The sequence below is a fragment of the Penaeus monodon genome, chromosome 37, assembly GCF_015228065.2.
Source record: "Penaeus monodon isolate SGIC_2016 chromosome 37, NSTDA_Pmon_1, whole genome shotgun sequence".
NCBI lineage: Eukaryota > Metazoa > Arthropoda > Malacostraca > Decapoda > Penaeidae > Penaeus > Penaeus monodon.
Genome location: NC_051422.1, coordinates 34,092,584 through 34,100,083, shown reverse-complemented (window position 1 = coordinate 34,100,083; position 7,500 = coordinate 34,092,584). Strand labels below are relative to the sequence as shown.

General features: G+C 46.5%; 1 protein-coding gene across 1 annotated transcript in view; it reads right to left on the bottom strand.

Moving 5' to 3' along the window:
- LOC119596354 overlaps positions 1-7,500 on the bottom strand; it is a gene marked incomplete at its 5' end in the record, with an annotated part of 28,720 nt that overhangs the window by 20,918 nt on the left and 302 nt on the right.

Sequence of the window (7,500 nt, the reverse complement as noted above, 5' to 3'; positions counted from 1 at the left end):
AAGGAAATTTAGCAACTCGAAGACGACTTTCAAAAATAGAAATACGAAAACATAATTTTTAGAAATGATAAAGGCGAACCTCAAAAGCAAAACAAAAGTAAAGCATCAGAAAAAAAAAATCATAAACGACGTCAAATCAAAGTAAAGAGGAGAAAACATAATCAGAGAATGAGGCTTAAAAGCGATTTCATAGGCAAACTAGGAAAAAAAGGAATCCGAAACAAAAACAACAGAGAGCAAGAAAGGCCGAGACAAAAGCAAAGGCCGCGCAGCCGCCCTGGCGCTGCGTGCGCTCCTCGGTCTTTAACTCTAACGTCCCTCTCGTTTAGGTTTAAATTCGTAGCCTCCGTAGTCCACGTCGACGCGCGTTTGCAGTTGCGTTTTATTAGACTAAATTCTGCCTTTACAACTTTCTCCTCCGTGACGTCACTCCGCCATGCTCTGCTGTTGCTGTTGTTCGTAATTAAGCCCTAATTGGCGTCGGTGCTATTCTCACCGCGGCTGACGACCGAGGCGGCGAGCTGGGCGCGACCCGCGTCACGGTCCGCAGCTGCGGTTGAGGCCATGCTCGCTGCACTCGAACGTGACGAAAAGAATAAAAATAACAATAGTGCAAGCCATAAATGAGAGTTAGACCAAGGAGAATTAAAACCCGTACGCACGCTGCGTAGTAGTCACCCCGAACGCTGTTAAAAGCGCTGCTGGGGCAAAACAAAAAGAGCGTTCGAGTTGCAACATACATCACCATCTATTCGGACACATGCAAACGAGCGCCTGCAAGACCACGCGAGGAGGGGCGTCCACCTGCACGACTCTTGCATAACGCCAGCCGGGCCGCCCGCGACTGGGCCTCGGGGCACGAAAACAAAAGCAAAACAAAAGCAGGAAAGGCTCAGCGATCCTCCGGCGCCAGCGCATCCTCTGCCGTAGGAATTATTTTTGGAAATCAAAAAAAGAAGAAAAAAAAGGCTAACATATAAGATGCAGATATTAAGAGAATAATGGCAGCGAGGATAAGATTATTTACCGCTATCATTACTGCTAATATCACTTTTATAAGCAGTAGTAGTGGGAATAGTAGTGCTAAGATTGTCGTTATTAGTGGTAAGGTGATTATGTAACAAGTAAGAACATCTACAGTGACAAAAGTTACAGTTAAGCAAAAGGATGAGGGCATAATACGAAAATAATATCGCAGTAGTAGTGATGATGATGCTAATAACAAAAACAAAACAATAACAGAAAACAATAACAACAATCAACCACAATCAACAACAATCAAACAAAAACAAAGATAAAAATGAATGACAATAAGACTCGCAATGAGTATAATACAGCAACCTCCCGCTTCAAAATAAAAAATAAAAACACAAAAAAGCCTAAACAGAGCCACCCAAAGCAAGATACAAGAGCTCAAAGAACGAAAGAAAAAAGGCAGCTTTTAGGATCCTTGTAAGCACCTGTTCAAGATTTGGAATGTCAACCAAGTCACTCCATCGCGCAGTAATTCAACACTGGAGGTTCATGTTCCTCGCCTGTAACTACTACAACTTTCTTCGGTTTGGAAAAAAAGGGAGGCATTAGAATAATCTGATATTTGTGGCCTAGTAACAAGCACGCTCAAAATCCGTTGGGGATTTGTTATATATTCAAGATAACTAAAATAAATAAATAAATAAATAAATAAAGGATAGCAAGTTGTTTCAACTTTTTCGTTCATTCTTGTGTGAATCAAAAGGAATATTTGATTGTGTGGCGTTATTTCTGTGCAAAAGTTATAACGATATCACTAGGGATTTTTACTACTTTTTTGCACAGAGGGGAGGGGCGGGTCGTCAGCTGTTTTAAAACCGCATGTGTTGCTTTACTAGACATTCCATCCATATATAAGTCATTCACTAATTTGAAACCGTGAACGGCATGTTATTACTAATGTCTATTAGTATGATAGCGATACGGAGTGTAAATCACGATTTTACGATAATGAAATAGTTGTGGCATTGTGATAGTGACTGACAGGCACTGGCTTATGCATACTTACTCACATACGCAAACACACAAAAAAATTGTATACACATACAGACACCGACACACACACACACACATACTCACGTTCACTCAAACACATACAAACTCTCTCTCTCTCTCTCTCTCTCTCTCTCTCTCTCTCTCTCTCTCTCTCTCTTTCTCTTTCTCTCTCTCTCTCGCTCTCTCTCTCTCTCTCTCTCTCTCTCTCTCTCTCCCCTCTCTCTCTCTCTCTTCTCTCTCTCTCTCCTCTCTCTCTCTCTCTCTCTCTCTCTCTCTCTCTCTCTCTTCCTCTATATATTAGCCTCCGGGCTAGTACAGTGGTAACGTGTCAGCCTCTCATCCGAGGGGTCGGCGGATCGCGCCCCGCCCAGGCGCGAGAAGTTGCAACTGTCGCCTGGTGGTTACTGCTGTGGCTGGGCACCACGGCGGGCAAGGACTCGGTTCAGCCGAGTCAGCAGCAGCTGACACACGTGAGCAAAATTAAACAGACAGTATGTCACACCAAGAATATCCATTGTATCAAATGGAATCAAAACCAAACTCTCTCTCTCTTTCTCTCTCTCTCTCTTTCTCTCACACACACACACACACACACACACACACACACACACACACACACACACACACACACACACAAGCACATATAAACACACAGGTCGCATGAATACTGACATCACACAAACGGCGCTGCCCTGATATCACTTACTCCGAGCGTCCCACTCGCCACATTACAAAGGGCTGATCTAATCCCAGTCAGTTTCCCCTAAACCCTAAGGCCGTTGTTTCGGGCTAGGTCCTCCCCCCATCGGCTCCGGGAGGAGAGGCACAGGCAGATCGAGACAGAACTTGTGCCGAACGTGTTTCGGAGCGCAGGGCGAGGATTGAGCAGTGATTTAGTTGACGTGGCTGCCCGAGGTCTCCGGCTGCCTGGTTGCTTAGCGTTGTGCAACTCATGCGACGGACTCATATGCAACGGCCGCGGTGACGACGAGCTAATAAGAAAAGTGAGGAAGAATGAACCAACGGATTAAAGGCATTTCTAGGTTGCATCTGTTGATAACACCTTGGAGATTGGTGGAAGCCATCTCCTCCTTTGGGTGTATTGAACTCGCGTCCTCCTACAAAATGTTAATTTCATAGAATGTAAACTCAACCCGTCTTCTTCGCGCTTCGCAAGTCTTTCTTTAGAATTTGTGCATGATTCAATACAGAGCTTTATTATAGTCTTAAAGTCTTGACAGAGTGTTCGGTTGGGTTGAGGGAGGGAAGGGAGGGGGACTGCTACATTTTATGGAGAAATTATCTTACCACATTTTTTCTCTTTTTTTCCTTCTTTTTTTCTTCCTTTTTCATCCGCATTCTTCAGCTCGCCGTCACGCATGTAGCTGCTGTCCACGTCACTCGATACGGCCGCCCTTCGCTCCCCACCTCGTCCGTGCTCTTATCTCCGTCAGCATCATCGCTAATCGCAATCGGCAGCGCCCGAGGCGTCCGTCCTGCCGATAACAACAAAAAGGGCACTGCAGCCGCGCGGCGACGGTGCCCCTCGTCATCGTGGCAAGCGAGAGACGAGAAAGGCTGGTAGAATCATCTCCGTGACTTGAACTCCCAGCTGCTTCGTATCACGCATCGCTCTCTGATTCTCTCTTTCGCCTCCTTTCGTCCCCTCCCTTTACCTGCCATTCATTCTTTCCCGCTCTTTTTTTCCATCTCTTTTATTGAATCACGTGCCTTGGATTCCCTTGCTCGACGTCGCGGATTCCGCGTCCCTTTGGGGTGAGACTCGAGGCTCGCGAGGCGACTCCTCCTCCCTCGCGCTCCTCGCTCTGTCCCACGCCTGGCGGGAAAGGACGAACGGCAGAGGAACGTGGCGATGACGACTAAAGGGTTTATTTAGATTTTAAGACGGCAATAGATTAAAAAAAACGAAGACAGAGAGAGGAGGAGAAGAAAAAGGTTAGATAAATGGAACGAGTAGCTTTCTCGCCACCTCAGCTTGAGTGCGTAAGCGTATGTGCTCGGCGAGTGGGAGTGTGTGAGGCCAGGCCATTGGAACGCGGCCACCAAGGTCATGGACTCGGCCCCTGGCAGCCACGGAGACCCAGCGCCAAGAGGAGGGGCCGCTGCTCTGGGCTCCGCTTGCGCCCTCGCCTCCTCCTCCTCCTCCTCCTTCGTCTTGTTCTTCCTCTCCTCCTCCTCCTCCTCCTCCTCCTCCTCCTCCTCCTCCTCCTCCTCCTCCTCCTCCTCCTCCTCCTCCTCCTCCTCCTCCTCCTCCACCTCCTCCCCTCCTCCTCCTCCTCTATCTCCTCCATCTCTTCCTCGTCTATCCTTCTCCATCTCCTCCTCTTTATCATCATCATCATGCTTCTCCTCCGCCTCTTGAAGCCATCCCCTCCCTTCTCCTGCTTTTTTTTTTATTCATTTATTATCGTTTTTTTCCTTCTTCCTAATTCTTGTCCTTCACCTCCTGACTCCAGGTTCGTGCTGTCTCTTCCTTCATTTCGTCTGCTTCACCTTCGTCGCCACGAGTATGATTGGTGATAGCATTTTTTTATTATCATTTTTATTATTAATTATTACTGATATCATCATCAGTATCATTAGTTTTAGCATTGTTATTATGAGTTTAGTGATATTGCCAGTGTTACTGTTATTGTCATTGTCATTGTTATTGTTATTAATATTCTAATTCTTATTCTCATCGTTATTCTTACTTGAGGCAATTCCACCAAAAAGAAAACAAAGTAGTAATCCTCCCTCTTTCAGCTCCTTCCTTCTCTTCCTTCCTCCTCCCTCCTTCCACCTTTCGCCTCCCCTCTCACGTTTCCTTTCCCTCTCCCTCTCCCTCTTCCTTTCCCTCTTCCTTTCCCTCTCCCTTTTCCTCTCCCTCTCCCTTTCCCTCTCCCTTTCCCGCTCCGCCACTCCCTCTCACTCCCAACTCCTCCTTAAGCTCACTCCTCCTCCCACTCTAAGCCCTTCCTCTGCCCCTCCCACTTCCCTCCTCCTCCTCCTCCTCCTTAAACTCCCCCTCCCTCCTTCGCTCCCTTATTCCCTTCCCTCACTTTCCCACCCCCCTTTTTCTGGGCCCCTCTCCCTTCCCCCTTCCTTTCCCCTTACCAATATCCCTTTTTCTTTAAGCCTCCTTCCCATCCCTTTCTCCCTCTCCCCTCTTTCTTCTCTCCCTGCCTTCCCCTCCTGCCTGTGCTTAAACTGACAGTTTAACTAGTCTATATAGTGTACTTGCCTCGATCAACAACAACAACAATAATAATAATAATATCAATAATAATAATAATAGTAATGATAATAATAATAATGATAATAATAATAATAATAATAATAATAATAATAATAATAGTAACAATAACAACAATAGTAATGACAACAATAATGATAATAATGAGTTACAATAGGATTTTCATAGTCGCGCGTTTGTGTGTCTTTCTTTAATATTTATCTCGTCAGTTATTACCTCATTTTATACCAGAATGAACTGACTTTCAATCTGCAGTTACATGGTATATAATTCAAATACTTGAAGTTTGCGGTCAATAGAGATATTTTTTCAGGCGTAAATTGTCGGCGTGACGCGCGATCGGACACTTGGGCGAAACCCAAGCAGGTATAGAAGTTAGAATGTTGTTTTTGTCGTTATCACTTTCTCTTCCCCCTCGCCTGTCTCCTCTTCCTCCTTTCTTCTTTCTCCTTCCTCCTCTTCCTCTTCCTCCTCCCCTCCTCCTCCTCCTCCTCCTCTCCCTCCTCCTCCCCCTCCTCCCCCGCCCGCCCCACACCTGCCGCCTGATCTCGCCGCATCGCTTCCCGACCGATGATTCATGAAAGCGAAAAATATTTACCGAATCGAAGGGCGGGTGAAGGTGCGAACACGTGCTTTTGCGTCTTCTCTCTCTCTCTCTCTCTCTCTCTCTCTCTCTCTCTCTCTCTCTCTCTCTCTCTCTCTCTCTCTCTTTCTCTCTTCTCTCTCTCTTTCTTTCTTTCTCTCTTCTCTCTCTCTCTCTCTCTCTCTCTCTCTCGCGCTTCTCCTCTGTCTCTGTCCTGTTTCTGTCTCTGTCTCTGTCTCTCTCTTCTCTGTCTCTGTCTCTGTCTGTCTCTCTCTCTCTCTCTCTCTCTCTCTCTCTCTCTCTCTCTCTCACTCTCTCTCTCTCTCTCTCTCTCGCGCGCGCTTTCTCTCTCTGTCTCTGTTCTGTCTCTGTCTCTCTCGTCTCTCTCTCTTCTCGTCTCTGCTCTTCTCTCTCTCTCTTCTCGTCTCTTCTCTTCTCTCTCTATCTATCTTCTATTCTCTGTCTCTCTCGTGTCTCTCTCTGTCTGTCTTTCTTTCGTCTCCTCTCTCTCTCTCTCCTCTCTCTCTCTCTCTCTCTCTCTCTCTCTCTCTCTCTCTCTCTCTCTCTCTCTCTCTCTATCTATCTATCTATCTCTCTCTCTCCTTCTGACTCTCTCCTAGCTTCCCCCTTCCCTCCTTCCCTCTCTCCCCATACTCTCCCAATTCGTTCCCTCTCCCCCATTCTCATTTTCCTCCCTTTCTCTCATATCCCTCCTCTCTCTCCATTTTCCTCCCTCTCTCTCGCCTCTCTTTCCTCCTAGTCTCCCCTTTCCCTCCTACGTGTAGGAATGTATTCTTAGCTCACGAGATTAAACAGTACACCGAGACGTCAGTACTTCGCGACACAGTGACTTGGCAACAACGCTCCATCTTCCTCCCTCCCCTCCCCTGCCCTCCCCCGCCTCAAAAAAGAAAAAGAAAAAAAAGAAGAAAAGAGACCCGGCACGTAAAAAGACATCTCCAGAGTACAGCCGAGTAAAAATATCAAGGGAGCGGAGTTTAACGGCGGGAGGCACGTGTGTCGGAGCTGTGCCTCGCCCCAGGCTGTCACCGTACTGTTGTCGCTCATTATGATGTGAAGATTGTCTGTTGCGCGCACTTGGGCTCGGCTGGCCGGGCGTTGCAAGTGACCCGGGTCGCGCTCTATTCAGATGTTTGTCTGTCTGTCTGGTTGTCTATCGCTACCGATCTGCGAATTCTCTTCTCTGCCTCTCTCTCTCTCTCTCTCTCTCTCTCTCTCTCTCTCTCTCTCTCTCTCTCTCTCTCTCTCTCTCTCTCTCTCTCTCTCTCTCTCTCTATCAGTCTGTCTATTTATTTATCCCTCTATTTACCTTTATCTGCATTTTTATATCTTTATATCTCACTTTATATCTCAATATATATATTACTTCATTAAAAAACAATCCTTTCTTTCCCTTTGTTATGTGCTATTTTCACAGCAGTTGGCAGGTCAAACTACGTCGGACGCATCGTTGACATTTCGTACATTAATCTCTTTTTATTGTTTTTGTTTTCTTTTGTTTTATGCTTTGGCAGAATTTGCACTGTCCAGCCGTTGAATAACTGGGATGTTGCTGTAACGTTCACGCCAAAGGAACTAGCATATTCGCGCCTCGGGATGCTAAGAGATCCTA